Source organism: Dermacentor albipictus, chromosome 4 (genome assembly GCF_038994185.2).
Source record: "Dermacentor albipictus isolate Rhodes 1998 colony chromosome 4, USDA_Dalb.pri_finalv2, whole genome shotgun sequence".
Classification (NCBI taxonomy): Eukaryota; Metazoa; Arthropoda; class Arachnida; order Ixodida; family Ixodidae; genus Dermacentor; species Dermacentor albipictus.
Window position 1 is genome coordinate 129,433,520 of NC_091824.1, and position 16,091 is coordinate 129,449,610.

Genomic DNA, 16,091 nt, shown 5'->3' on the forward strand with positions numbered 1-16,091 from the left:
AAGAAAGAAAGAAAGAAAGAAAGAAAGAAAGAAAGAAAGAAAGAACCAAAAAAAGAAAGAATCAAAGAAAGAAATAACCAAAGAAAAACGAACAAAAGAAAGAAGGGCAGTTGTGTCGTTTCCTTCAAGTTCCTCGTTCTGTCTTTGTATATTTAAGACCAAATGAAGATCTATGAACGTTAGGGCAAGATATATAAAAGACTATGCACAGTAATTGTTTAGCTGCATAAATAACCGCTTATGTTCCACTACTTTAGATCTGAGTTTCGCCCTACTCGTTCATTACAACCTCTGTATACTGCTTTTGACCGCTCTATGTTAGTGTCTGTCGAATCTCTCAAGACCCTGTCTTGTCACGTCTTTCAGGTACTGCAGGAAAGAGGGGAAGAATTTGTAAAACAAAATAACGGTTATAACAAGTGATTCTTTTGCATAAACAGGGAGGAAGAAGAGGATGTTGGCTGCTGGCCGATGTGACATTGTGGGGCATAGTTTCTCACTACATTACCTAGAGGGAAATCTGGCGCTGCTGGGCTGTGGTATGCATGGGAATGCCGGTAAATTGCGGCTGCGGATTGGCATCGTTCTTGGAGAGACAGGACAGCTTGAAGACGCGCTTGGAAAGCACCGTTCCGTCTGTCAAAATGATTCATTTTCTACTAAAACAGCACGTGAAAAGCTGTTTTGGTTTTATTATTACGCAAAAATATGTTTTGTTTAACTATAAGAACTTGGTATTGCGTGTACGATTATATGTTACGTAAAAAGTATCAGCGGGCTGCTAAAGTTGGAGTTCAGACGACAAGGTTCGTGCTCGCGTTGAAACAGTTCGTCGTCTGTTCTTGCTTTTCTTCACTTGGTCATGCATTGTAGGTGAGTAAAGATGTAATATGCATGAATGGAAACATTTTATGAAGATTTTACTTTGAGAACGCATTATTTGTGTAGCCATCTCCACGTTTTAGACGAAGCCTCTTACAACACCACCCAACACAAGCCTCTCAGACACATATACCGCCATTCCCATGACGGCACGGTGCCCCCTTAAGAAACTCCCATAGACGGTGGCGCCAGATTTCCCTCTAGGTGTTATAGTGAGAAACTCTATGTTGCGGGGCTTACCAGCAATTGCTGCGCCCGAGCGCCGCCTTTTAGAAAACGCTTGAGAAACGCAAAAGCTATAATTACTTCATTTAGAATAGCGGTGCCAGATTGGTGAACAGCAATATGCTCACAGGGAGGCGCAGCAGGACGCGGGTCCACAGCTTGTAGGCATCGTATGCTCGACGTCACGCAGGGCGCAGCGCCAGTAGCTCACTCCCCGACGCAGTGTGCTAAAATGAGTCTGCTAAAGTCACCAGTCACGTGCTCAGTGCACTGTGGTATAAAAATTACAATCAGGGACAATGTGCCTCAGAAAAGATGGCCTGCAAAGTATACCTATCTTTGTCAAACGCGGACATAACAAGGCCGCCTTAGTAAAGATAGGCCCAGGTATCGAACCACGGACCAGCCTTTCTGAGGCACCTTGTTTTTGGTTGTAACTTTTATACCCAAGTGTCCTACTACATTTCCAGCCCCCCTTCTTGATTTTGAGTCTCCATGCTCAGTCCACACCACAGGAACGTCAGAAAGGTATATCCCTCTTGAATATCCAGTTACCACGCGCAAGCATTATGTCGGGGAAAAATGTAACAAAAGCCAGGACAACTTCCTTTCAAGGCATTTGCACTGGCTTTACTCAACAAGGCTTAAAACAGATAAAAAACAAAACATAGCCGTATCGCCTGTTGTGCGGTTGTCATCGTTAAATTTACTATGTCGTTCGCACTAGTGAGTTAATCGCATCGATGTGGGAGTCAACCAACCAAAGGCCTGCGCTTTGCACTGAGTCCAAGGGGCTCCAATAAATAGTGCTGAATATCACCGTGAGCTTTACAGTTCGCACATAACGCCCAATCAGCAAGTCCTATCTTTTATAGCGACGCCGTAAAACACGCTGACCCCGTGCGAAAGCGATGAAGTGGACAGGCGTTACGACTGCTCACTCCATTCGTTACGCAGGAATGGCTAAGTAACGGCCGTGAAGACTGAACATTATTTGCGACGGCTTGTTTTAAAAGACGTTGAGCTTATCTAGGAACCTTCATTGTTAGCCTGTTTTAAGGTATTGCGACCAAGCTTATCAGCAGCCTCCTTGCTCACTACGCCGGCAGGCGAAAAGAGTCATTGAAACTTTATACTAAATCTAAGGCTGTGGCAATTCTTTCAAAAGGCGTAACGAACTTAGTCTTCACTTCTCCACAGAAAATTATTTCTGCAATAATCTAAGGGCAACCTTACTGTTCGACAGCTGTGCAACATGATGCGCCCTGCAAGAACTCAGTTTTCGTCAAGCTGCCTCAGTGTTCACGCTCTTGCATACTGTCGACAACACCACGCAGCGAAGTCGGGCAGCCCAGGGCACCTTTCGTGTCAATATATTAAACACTGCTGCGCTGACGTCGCGCTACTTATCCACTGAACCATCGCTGAAGAGTTTAAGATGTGCATCATGCATTCTTTCTAAGTGTTCAAACACCAACGACTGAGCTTCCGCAACAAGTGTAAAGCGCTTGTTGCGCGTCTGGAAACCACGGCGTCCAGCAGAACAGCAGCTCAAGTTTGGACAAGAATAAATAGCACAGGCAAGCTGTCACACGAAAAAGAAGAGACGTCTGCTAAGTATGCATGTTTCACGCAATGATCACAGTTTGGCTTCTTTTTTTTTACTTGGTCTTTACATGCAAGTGGCAAGTAGAAGAACTTATCTTCAACCGCTGCCGGGAAACGGAGGAAATAATTTCAGGGCCGAACGATCGATACTCTTCCGGAACAGATTAGTTGTAACCTCTTTTTCGCCCTATCACACACGATACTTTGCCTAGAAGAGAACACAAAGAATCATAGGAAGGACGTTGTAGAAAAGCATCAGTATCGAAACGGAAGTGTGAGATGGCAATGCGCCTTTGGTGAGAACGAGCGACAGCTATAAAGTTAGCTTAATTGCCCGCGCCAATCAGAAAAACAAGACAAGCGCTTACGAGTTCCAAATTCTTCAACACCTTGAAACTTTTTTTGCGTGTCTGTATTGTATTTCTGTAGTCGGAACTCAGGGAAAACGTTGAGAAGCACTTAGGTACCAAAAGTAAGATAAATGTTAACTGGTTCCCAACAACTTGAGTTCAACAAAGTGTATATTTCCGCATTTGTATGACACAAATACGTATCTCTACGCTCAGCGTTTTTATAGCAGAGATAAATAAATCTCTCAGCGGTGAATACTATGTGTTCTTTTCACTGTTCATAATATCCTACTTTATATTTTTGTGTCGGTCTGCCTTTATATACTCTTGTCTATTAGGGCAAGTGAACGCGCCGCTTGGAGACATTATTGCAAGCCTATATATTTATCGTCTGTAAACCACCCAGAAACATAATTTGTCGATGCATGTATCGGAGCGACTTCGCCTTTGACACTGTTTTCCCAAATGGCTTTTAACGTGATCCGTGTACATTTGTCTATTTTTGCGAGTGCCCATATGAAAACCAGAGGACATAAACGAGCACCGGGAATAAATTCCGGTACCTCTGGCATACAAGCCGGATGTTCTATCACAACTTCACCGGTGCGGTTACACCGCTGTGACTGCGCACAATAAAAACTTAAAGCTCATTTTAGGCGACTGAGACGCGTACCTAATTTCCCTTCAAAGCCAGGACTGCTGATGTTTCTTCATTTTATAAATAAGTGTTCTCTCGTTTCACATCTGTGTTGTATTTTATAAACACGTTTCTCTTTCGAATTCTTTGTGATCCGTGTTTGTGGGGTTTTGTCAACATGCGTGCGTATGGTACCTACAATATATGTCTAAGGAAGCATGGCCTGGACAAGATACGAAAGGAGCGAAGGAGCATTTCGACCAAATCCCGCGTCCAAAACCTTCCTTATTCACTGCCTAGTAAACATGAAAGAAAAGAAAGAAATCATGATGCTTACCCAGCCTTTTCTCCCTCCAGAATTTGAAATCTGCTTACGGATAATTGTCACGATTATATTGTAATTCCATTTCTGAAAGAGCTTCGACAGGGATGCGAACGGCCATCCACGCACGTTATTGCCATGTTGTGCCGGTCTTTAATGGCTTAGAATCAAGTGAACGAAATCAAGAAATGATTAGAATGAAGTGAAAAAAACCCTTACAATATATGGACCCTACAAAACCAAATCATTTATCTGATGGCCTAACACAGCACAGTCTGGCTCGACTGCAATAACGAGGCCATAATCCCGTTCATGCTGTAAATGCGTGCGCAATAAATATGCTCTCAGGCAAAACGTACCGTGTAGGAAACAAATCACGCCTTTTATTGTGCGTGTGGTCACTTACGCTCCCGCAACTTCCGCCGCCACGTTATATATATGACTAAACTTTGAATAGTAATACTCGGCAGTGTTTTGAAGAACATCCGGCTGCGCCTTAGTGCCAGTCATCAGTGTGCTTATAATCGAGGCCATTGTAGTACTTAAGTACGGATTGCTCTTCAGTGTTATTCAACGAGGGGTTACTTTCGATTTACGCCAAGGACACAACGAATAAAATAGCCGCGTGGAAGTTTCCCTTGATTTATACTTACCACCGATGTAGTTGCTTCCACTTGGCATCATTGCTTTGGGTCGCTCATTTTTCATGTTAGACTCTTTACATTTGTTCTGTATCTATGTGGTGTCTCTCTTATGATTGCTTTCTTTGTTTTCTTCCCTATCTTATTTTCATACGCGACCATTATCTTCTGGCTTGGTTTCGATAAAGGCAAAATGCACTATTTATCAGGTATACTTCTTTCTTCGTCGTTATTCGAAGAATGTCAAGAAAATGTGATGTGTGAGTGATAGGAACCTCCGTAAGCCTGTCGGCTCATGATGCTTAATCAAAACGTTGTGTACTCGCGATTTGTTTCCAATTCTGATGTTGCGATGAACAAAACGTTATTGCCAATTTGGTTTCTGTAATTGTCTACATTATTTTGTAATGCATGCGACCCGCGTGTTTTTCTTTTTGTTGTTGTAATTGTTGTGGTTTTTATGTTACTGCGTGTACGTTCTGTTCTTACTTGCGTCATCCATTCTTTGTAGTTGCCTTATTTATTCTTTGTTACCTCGACCTCGCTGTTTCTTTCCTTTTTACTTCTCTTCTTCCCATCTTCGTTAACCTCCCTGCCTTCTACTTTTCTCTTTCCTCCTTCCCTCTTCCTATCTCAACCTTTTTTCTCTATTTCCACCTTCCCAAAGAACGGGCAGGCGTTGTGTCCCTCTATATATGGAAGTTGCAACCTTGTTCCCTCCATATTACTATCTCTGCCCATTGCATATGCGGGCTTCCGTATCTAACAATATTAATTATAATAATAATGTTTGCGTTAAGCCCATATGTATCCGAACAAGATAGAAGTGATGTAGCTCTCAAATAGAAGCGCACAGAAAAGAAGCCTTGTCTGATAACAAGGCATGACGATGGTAATTTTCAGAGCCGGCAGTCATTACCGAGTAGAACAATTTCGTCAGTTCAAAGCAAGCAAACTGAGGCACAAATCGAAGCTGATGTCGGGGAGCAAGCAGTGCTGACTCGCGACAAAACAAGGCAACGCGAGAACAGGGATAAGGCATGAACCATTGGCAGCTCTGACACGTATCCGACTGTCGCTGTGACGCATTTTTCACCGGATCTGCACACGGACAGGATTTATTCAGAACTATTCCTGAGGGTGCGTTCGGCTGGGCCTCAGCCTTTGCCACTGTCTTTATTATTTAAAGCAGCATGCCACACGTGTATTAAGACAGCTGTGGGTGCAAAGGACCGCATGCGTCCACACCCGAAAATGAAATATAATAATTAATACAAACTGAGGGAGCAAGTCATTCGACTTGGTAGTCTGATGTTCGATAGATGTACGGTAGCGCTAAATACAAAGCCTAGGACACCAAACCTGTACAAACTTTAGTGTGGTACTGTTGTTCGTGCTCCCTTTTCCGCTTGTACTCATTGACGCTTGTTATTGATGCCCATAATGCAAAATATGGGGTCAACTTTTAGAGAGTACGAAAGCGCATTTATATAGGGGTACGTTGTAATACATATGCTTAAGATATGTCTTTCTTTTATCTAATGGGTTGTTATCGGCATAAAGTAATATGCCTTGTCTTCGCAGACGTGTAAACAAACGCTTTCCGCGAATCTGTGATGAAGATGTAGGGTACTCGCTCTATTCCTTTGTAAGAGGTGTTTGTTAAAACTTGCAGTTGCACCTTTCTAGAGACGCTAGAAGAGAGCCCAACTTTATCGCTGCATGATTCCCTCTCAACGTTTGGAATCGATTATTTTATTGCTGGTATCTCTGGATCATGTTAGGAAATTATCTCGCTAGAAGAACGCAGGAAAAATAACAAACATTGGCTTCATATCTGCAGAGGCTCACCGCCAGGCATTCGCGATGCTATGAGTCTTAGTTATTAGTACGTCATGGCTGGGTCCTCTAAAATTTATGGCACACTGATAAACATTTAATTACGTGGCTTCTGCCACATATCAGAATAAACATTGTGTCTGAGCGGTGGGACTGAAGACTTCCTCATTGCCTTTCGTGAGGAGCCTTCTTTTGAAGTACACTAGAAAAATAAAGAAGAGAGCACGTGTGTTGAACAGTAGTTAAAACAGAAGCTTCTAATGCACCATTTTTAGGCTAGGCATTCGATTCAATTTGTAATCCACTCTACTGCGATGTTTTCTGAATACCATTGGATGCGCTTACATATTTAGATAAAGAAATTTTCATATTATAATCCATTCTTATAAAAACGTGTTTGGTCCTTTAGCTAGCATTAAAAATCACGAAAGAGTACCATGAAGAATATATATTGTCTGGGAGCTATTAACAGGCACTTGCTGAGTAGCAAAACATCTTTTTTTAGCAAGCGACAGGCCAGAAATATGTTTTCTGTCCTTGTTACCACTTTTATAGATTTAAAAAAAGATTACTTGCAACATTTCTACGTATATTGTACTTTCTCTCTCGACCTCCCATATACATCGCGAGGCAATGCTAAGCTGCCTAATGTCATCAAAGATACAGCGGTGTGTGTAAGCAGAAGCTAAAGCAATAGCTGCAATTGGTATAGGCGTATATATGTGAGCTTGGTTTTGTAACGGTTTATATCATTTGTGTGCTGTGGGTTCTAGATATAAAGAAATGCCTTTAACATAATATACATGATCGGCACGTTACAAGTCATAGTTCTGATGTTGTGTACATTCAAAGCCTTCAGGAGTAACAATAAAAGAACAGACGTGCTATTTTGTTGAGTGCAAGTCGACCATAGTTGACATTGTAAGCTAAATATCAAGTCCTACACCATAGACGTAGACCATGACTTCATTACTCATGGATTATCATGGCGTAAGAGATTAAGTGCGGGTATTGGCAGATTATCATCGATTCGTAGAATGTATTAATACTTTTGCGTTACACTACCCATTTAGGTAAGGATTGAAGACTAGTTAGATTTTCTTGCCTTTTTGCGGCACGATTTCTGACACACTGGTCCATTTTCTTGCATGAATGGATTCGCACTGCTCCAATTCCGCTTCTGGCTAAGCGTATTCGGAGCTTTTTGTTTGCTCAACTATTATCATCTTCCGTACTCCTATTTCTTCTGCTCTATCGGCGGCACCCTCCCGTTTGAGGCGGTCAGGCTACTTTTACTTACCTTTTCCTGTATTTTAGTATTTGCGTGTGCGCGTGCATGTGTCATTCTAGCTGATCATTCTGCATTCTGATGTCTCTGGGTTAACTCCGTCCCACTTAAGCACTCTCGATGAGCGCTGTCTGTTAATTCAGCGCACAGAACGCTAGACTTAAATACGTAACAAATACGAGAGCTCGGGGCATACTCTTTTTTTTGGTGGCTCGTCTAAGCCTTTGACGAGGTTTCGTGTAGGAGTTGCCACTTTATTTATCGTTATCCTCCTACTTGATAGCGTAATGCTCTCTCTGTCGCTGGTGCAAGCGCGGCCTATTATTTATTTATGTTTTGATGTTACATTCATAATGTATTGCTTTGTTTTCTGTTGAGAGCATACAAGAGCCTAGAAACAGCTTTATCTCAGGTTTGAGTGCGCAGACAAGCGACGCGGCAAAATTCGCTTAGAGAAACTCTTTTCCCGCCACGGGAAACACTCAGGGAATTCTCAGAGAAACTCTTTTCCTTGATTAGATTTTAAACGTGGCCATTCAGCGCATTCCAATGGCTCTCTCTTCTGTTCTCTATTGGCTCTTACCCTCTCATTCTACTGAGCTTCGAATCAGATATGTACTTGCTGCGACAGAGGCGAGGATGATTATTCTTAGCGCTTACAAGCGAAATGTGTGCGTGGGTGGCGTTTATTCCGGTGCATTACGCCACCGAAATAGTAGTGCTAATGCTTCTTGAAACGCGTCGCTGACTTTTGTGTGATGGCCGACGAGTGCTCCGTCACTTTATCTTTTCATATGATGGCTGGCACGGCAAGATACTGACAAGACGCCGACAAGACACCGACGTGACACTAACACCAACGATCAGCTCGCAAGTCGCCGGACCATGTCGTTGAAAGACATATTGCCGTATTTAGCCAACAGTGACGCCCACGCGACTTAAGAATGGGAGTTTGCATAGCATGACAGGTTTGGTACTAACGGCGTCAACGTAGCCAGTCTGCCGGCAGGTCATTCAGCTGGTTGGCAGACCGTCTGAGCGGCGATCGGGTGAGCATCTGAGCAACTCGGTAGCTGGAATTAAATCGCTCCTCTTTGGAGGGCTCAAACTATACATGAAAGAAACTATAAACCAAATCGGAATGAAAGTTTTAGGGAGACTGGTCGAACACCACGCAATATGTACCAGAGAATTTTAGAAAATGTGGGTGATTCAGCAGAAAAGTTTCCACTAACCTAGTCGTGCCACATACGTCACGCGGAGTTTAAAAGAATCTCCTTATAAGAACTGTTCATAAATCAAAACAAAACGCTTCAGTTGTACCAGAAACATTGTACGTCACATATTGGAAGAATTTTGAGTCATTAGGTCAATTGGGAAATCATTCGCTTGAAAAGGGCTGTGGAGTCCGCTAGAGCACCGTATCAAAGGCTGATGTTAATTAGAACTTAAACTGCCATTGCTTAAACTGAAACAGATGGCAGGTGTAGTTGAGTGCTAGTGAAAGCGAATGCACTATCAAATGTTAGTGTTTAAGAAGACCATGTGCACCGTCAATGTGAAGCTTTCGAGTGACCAGAAGCACGTCACTTAAGGAGCCTGCAAAGTGCTAAGTAGCCTGCAAAGGGTGTGTGTGTGCGTGTGCGTGTGTGTGGGTGTGTGTACGTGTGTGTGCGTGCGTGCGTGCGTACATAAATTAAAAACCAAACAAAGTGGAGAAGAAAAGGCGAAGTTTTCGCGACTGCAATATTCTCTCACGAGCAATGGGCGCCTTTCTCCGGCAAACAGAAAATAAAAAACCAGGACGCAGCAGAGAATATATGGCTGGACCTAAGAGTTGTTTCGACACTGATTGCGTGCAGCAAATGTAAGCAAAATAATAATAATTCTTTATAGTACAGCCCCTCGAAAACACGCGTGCTTTGGCAATACTTGTGATACTTGAGTTGCTCGCAGTCTTCTTCGATGATGAGTCATATATATATATATATATATATATATATATATATATATATATATATATATATATATATATATATATATATATATATATATATACGGACGCGACCTTTTTCGCGTTGGACTAAGGTTATAGGCTGCATGCTCCGTATTAAAGATGTTAGCTGTTCAAACGAGAATCTCCACCGATAAAAGTGCACCTGAAAACTTCTTTCTGTTGTGAAAGCATAGCGCTGTGCCCTTTTAACTAGCTGTTTTCATCAAGGCTGAATCAGACAAGTCAATACCATTGCTCTTACCTTTTAAACGCAAATTTTGGAGACAACAGGGGTGCAATGTGTCACCTCCATGTCACAAATTGAATAAAATTAAGGCAGACGTCTGCAGAGAAAGGGCGCTAAGTTTTCATATCTTCCCATTTCTTCCAAGACGTGTTCTGACGAGCGAAGAAAACATTATTCTCTAGCGCAAACTGAAAGGCGCTCTTATTCTAATACAGTCGCTGTGTCTCCTCATTGGTTACGGGCAAATATTAAGTCGCAACATGTCGGCATGACATGTTTAGCGGTGTACGAAGGTTTATTAAATTCGCAGTAGTTTCTCGTCGGCCCATAAAGCGGTGAATGCGCTTTTGTGCCCCTTGAGGACGACGGTCTTGTGTGAACGTCTGTGACTATTAATGCAACTTCTATTGGACCAGACACGTACGCGAACTCACCGCTAATTTCCTTCTTTCCTTCCCTCCTCTCTCTCTCCTTATCACCTTTGTTTTCCCCCTTCCCATTCCCCCTTTGTAGGGTAGCCAAGCGGACGTTATTCTGGTTAACCTCCCTGCTTCCTGCTTTTCTCTTTCCTCCTCTTCCCTCCTCCTGCCACTAGTTTCTCCATCTTTGTTACTTCGAAGCTAACCAGGCTCTGCCGACGAAATCTGCAAGGGGATACCGCAGTGGCCGTCTCATGAATACTAGAATGATGGATTTTGAGGCTCTAGAACACTAAAATAGTCGCTTTTTTTTCGCAAGAATATTGGGAATTTATTCACCTTAATATGCAATGTCATGAATTCAATTATCATCATGAAACCGATATTCACCTTAGATCACAGCAGTACCTGGTTGGAATCTGATTCATTGGAGCCGTCCAAGATTATGCTTGCGCACTAGCTGCAGAATGCTGCTTTTCTATATGATCAGATATTGCGCAACCCTGCTTAACCTTACTTCCTCAGAAAGTATCTCCCGCTGTGCTATAACAACTGCTGACGCACAACGTTATGTTGGCTTATCCGTATCGGCCCCCTAATAAGTCAGCTGTGAGAGCAGCTGTTTTCGGGAAACGCGACATTTCTGCGAACCGCATCTTTGTGTAGTCAAGGCATTATACAATCTATAAAGTACTCTGTACGTCACTGGACTTTAAAGAAAGCTATCTTATAAAGCGCCACTGATAAAATGGCACGTGGAGCAGCCGTTAAGAGGTAATTAATGATGACACAGGCTTTACGAGCGCGGCCACCTTTTCTTCCCTGTACAATGCCCCACGAAGATGGTATCTAAAAACGGGGGAACAAAGCCTCGCAAATGAGGTTGGTTACCTTGCTCGCGATGCTATAAAGGCCACAGAATGTGTGACAGGAAACGCGTGGGATGCATTTTAAACGCCTATAATGAACCAACCGTTGGTCGCCTTCGCTTATCCCAAACGCCTTTGAGCACGTCTCCTCAGCGCGAAAACATATTGCAACACGAAAAACGCCCTCGTCAGCTAGCTCGTTGAGATGTAGCACGCGCTACACACTAAGGAAAAGTTCAAACTTAAGAGTATTGTTTTTTGTCTGACTCAACCTCTTACACCTATCGAAAAGGGCGTTTGAGCGAACTAATAAACACATATTGATCAGAACGACCACGATGAAATCACGAGGGTTGTGGGACAACGAATGCATGACGATAGTCGTATGACAAATCTGTAATGATGACGGTGCAACGACCACAATGGCATCACGACCACGAGCGCATATTTAGTGGCCCAAGCTACTTGACAACTTGAGCCACTGGTCCGATGTACAGAAGGCGTGACGACGATGGCATGACGACAGTCAGATCACAAAGTTAGAACGACGACAACGGAATGGTCACAACGGCATCATGACTTGGCCAAAGCTGGTAGACAACTTGGGCCCCTTGTTCGGCGTAAGAGAATGGACGGATAGACGGATGGATGGACGGACGGACGGACGGATGGATGGGCGGACGGGTGAGCTTAAAACGCCTGAAGTAGGCAAAGAATGCTAAGCGTCCTAAAATACCCTTGCTTGTTTTATTTCGGCACCAGTCAAAAGTCAAACGAAAGCTTGGGCTAAAGGTGCTTGTGAGTGGAAAGCAAGTTTAACTAAAGATAAGTAACTGAGTTATGACAACTTATGCACAAAAAGACCTGCACTGTGAGGTGCGCCAGTGGCGCCGCCGTAAAAGTTGGGACAAGTTTATAACAAAATTATATGACACCTATGAAAACACTCCTGTGGAATCAATAACTGTCTGTTGGTTACACTGTTTTCCATCACTTCATCGTGTACTTGGCTGTAGCAGGTGCCTTAAAAAAATTATAGCTACAAGTCGCGCATGGCTGGTGCATGTAAAACACGCCACTGCCGAAGTCTCCGTCGCGAGGTTATTGACCCTCGTAATTAGTACACGCGTGAATGACTTACAGCAGAATGATGGCATCCATCACCTAGGCACTCCTGAGTCTGATGTGATGGACAGCACTATAGCTGTTCCTCTCACTTTGCTTTTATTGGGAAGCAAATTATTAAGACTCTTCAGTGACCCGACTGTTTAATGTTTTGAAACCTATTACGTGCATGGATGGACTGATACAATGAACTTCTAATTTGATTTTATTGCAGGTGACGTTCACCGATCTGTTTCTATTAACGTTAGTGGATCTGCAACAAAAAGCAAGCGCAGCAGAAAACCATATATTAAAGTTCCGATTCCACCGCACAATGGGAAAGTCTTGTGAGAAGTGCTAATACTACTTTCGAGCAAAAGCAGTATGGTCACATGTTTTGTTGTTGTTGTTGTTATTGTTGCTGTTATGTTGTTGTTGTTGTTGTAGTTGTGCTACTTCAAATACCTTGGGTAATGGCTCCATGCTTAAGACGTTTTGTGCGTAGTATTTTGTAACATTCATTGGTGACTTACCCTCTCACGCTTTCAACAGAATTTTGCAGTCAATGTTATATATATATATATATATATATATATATATATATATATATATATATATATATATATATATATATATATATATATATATATATATATATATATATATATATATATATATATATATATATATATATAAATATATAGAGAGAAGAAAGGGGGTTAACCGAGGGGCCCGATATTTATTAGTCATATAATGAGAAGCCAACAAACACTGACACCAAGTACAGCATAGGGGAAATTGCATGTGCTTAATAAATGAAATAAAGTAATGATAAATTAATGGAAATCAAAGTGGATGAAAAAACAACTTGCCGTAGGTGGGAACCGAACCCACAACCCCAGGGTTCTACTAGTACACATAAATACCCAAGAAAGTGGATGGGGAAACGCCGCCGTGGTAGCTCAATTGGTAGAGCATCGCACGCGACATGCGAAGGTGGCGGTGGCGTTTTCATTTTATCCGCTGCGGGCGGATAATGTTCAAAGGCGAGAGCATGCCGCTCGAGTTTGATCTTTGATGTTTTTTTAACGAATCGATGCCCCATTCATGCCGAAAACCCTGTTTCGCCTTCTCAATCCGGACATGTGCTGTCAACCCTGATCCAGAGCTCCTCTTCTCACGCTCATTTATGGGAGCACCCCGAGCTGCCCTGCTTGTTTCGGGGTGCTGTCAAGACAACAGGCTCCCCTGCCGATGTACGAGTACAAAGACAGTCTCATTTATCTCTCTGACAGTCGCTGCTGCCTCCTCTATACCCGTGATTACACACATAGGGGAAGAAAAGGCTGGCGAGTGGCTGGCGTGGATGTCATTGCATGACCGCAAAGCACTTGCACGCTTGAACGCCGAAGCAGCTTTTTTAACTCCTTCTACGATCCTTTATTATCGGTCTCTGGAAACAAATGCATTATGCGAATCCTTATTCCACACATTGTATTCTAATGTTTGATTAGGACACCCACGAGTTATTCCTTTCTTTTCTGGGGGAGCTCCTTAGAAAGAAGTAACAAGAATCCATATTCTAAGCAAAATATAGATGACCGTATGTCAGCGCTGCGTAAAGGTTTTTTTATTTAGTGCGGGTCATCGGGTGACTTGTTAATATTCATTGGATGTACATCTAGCGTACTATTTGACTTTCGTTGCAAATAACTCAGACTAGCCCAGTAGTAAGTGATGAAGCTACGTCTGACATACATTGCTAATTTGGCGATGTTTCATGTTAAAATAGTTCTGAAATGCGAGCGCTCAAATTTCCTGGCGCGGTTCTGATTACTAAACTTCCAAATTAGTAAGCAAAATATTTCCACATTAGTAAACACCAAAATTTGTGCAAGCGGGATCAGTAGCGCTAGATAATATTCGTGACGAGCTGTGGCCGAAATGACAAATTGTTTCGGTGCTGTTTGTCATTGGTCAGCTGGTTTAGCTAAGAACATGTCCAGCATTGGTATAGGCCAAAATTTCCTCTTGCGAACAATCCTAACGTAAATACATCTTGTGAATACGCGCCGTTATTGATGCTAACAAACCTGTTATCGATGCAATATAGGCAAACAATAAAGCTCTAAATTTAAGTGCAGCAAATTTGCTCAGACGAGTATCCGCAGTGCTTGAAAAGCGTCAGCATAGTTACTTTGACGACATTGTCATCTTATATCAGGGCCCATATTTACGAAAAGATATTACGCTAGAATTATTTGTAAGAGAACATTTCAGCCAATACTGATGCTGGGCATATTATGGGTGCAGGCGGCCGGCAAAGGGCACACTACACTTACAAACGAAAAGCTTTGTGAATTTAGCAAGGCTTGCTGCTGGCCTAGTTGATTCATGTTATACAGTAAAATTAGTAGAGTATGTAGTGATACAGCATACTATATAGTATATAGTAAAATATAGTATATAGTAATATAGCAAAGAACGCAAAAAAGGGACACCGGGCAAGACTGAACAGTACAATCGCTGTGAACACCCCAACCCCCACTACCCCAGACTCATCATCGCTCAAAAAATACACACGGAAAGAAAGGTCAGACACAGGTCACAGTTCTTTCTGCTACGCATGACCTTGTGTTGGTTTGTGCTATTACTTTGTCTTGATGAACAAACTAACTCAAACTCCTCTTGTATTTTGATAGCTTCGATGCAAGCTCAGTAGTTTTGTTATGCTTATTGGAGGACATAGACTTCACCTATGGCGGAGAAAGGACAAACGGATGGTGCCTTCATTCTAATAGAACTGATTCTTCATCATAACGTTTGCTGTTTGGTTTTATACTCATAAAGTATCGGTGAAAGCAGTATGCCTTCAGCCATTTATTAAGACTTGTTCCTATTCATATCTCACCCGCCGTGGTTTCTCAGTGACTATGGTGTTCGGCTGCTGAGCATGAGGTCGCGGGATCGAATCCCGGCCATGGCGACCGCATTTCGATGGAGGCGAAATGCGAAAACACCCGTGGTACTTAGATTTAGGTGCATGTTAAAGCACCCCAGGTAGTCGAAATTTCCGGAGTCCTCCACTACGGCGTGCCTCATAATCAGAAAGTGGTTTTGGCACGTAAAACCCCATAAGTTAATTATTCTTTGCTGTTCTTCGTCCTCCGAGCTGCTTCCTCCTCAACGCCTTCTCCCTCTGATCATTTTGGATCACTTCAATACTTACTCGGGACAAATTGTCACCGTTGTCACTTTCAGCTATGTGCTGAAACTGAACAATTTATGTCCGCGAAAAAGCGCACAAAAGAATTGTGCCTGTCTTATCTGCATTGAGCATATCATTTGTGGTGACTGTTGTTAGGAATGGCCGTACGGGGGTGGCAACGTGGCAGCTTTCAGCCCGCTGCGCGTGTTCCAACCCCCCCAGACGAGGCGCCTCCTGAGAACTACGGATGACAGGCGGCCACGTGGCGCGCGGGCAGCTCTGGAATGTGGTGCGCCGCCGCGCCACCCGGGACGGCGCAAAGTTCTACGAGGCCCTCGGTCGACGACACCGCGGGTTATACCGAGAGTTCTACAAAGCCCTCGAACGCGTTAGCCTTTGTGTGTGTAGGCTCGAACGTGTTAGCCTTTGTGTGTGTGGGCTGTACTGCGGGGCGGC

At 43.1% G+C, this 16,091-nt stretch overlaps 1 protein-coding gene across 7 annotated transcripts in view; it reads left to right on the forward strand.

The window, feature by feature from the left end:
• The window catches only part of LOC135899586 (uncharacterized), a 121,562-nt gene that overhangs the window by 10,152 nt on the left and 95,319 nt on the right, over positions 1-16,091 (forward strand). The window lies entirely within an intron of this gene.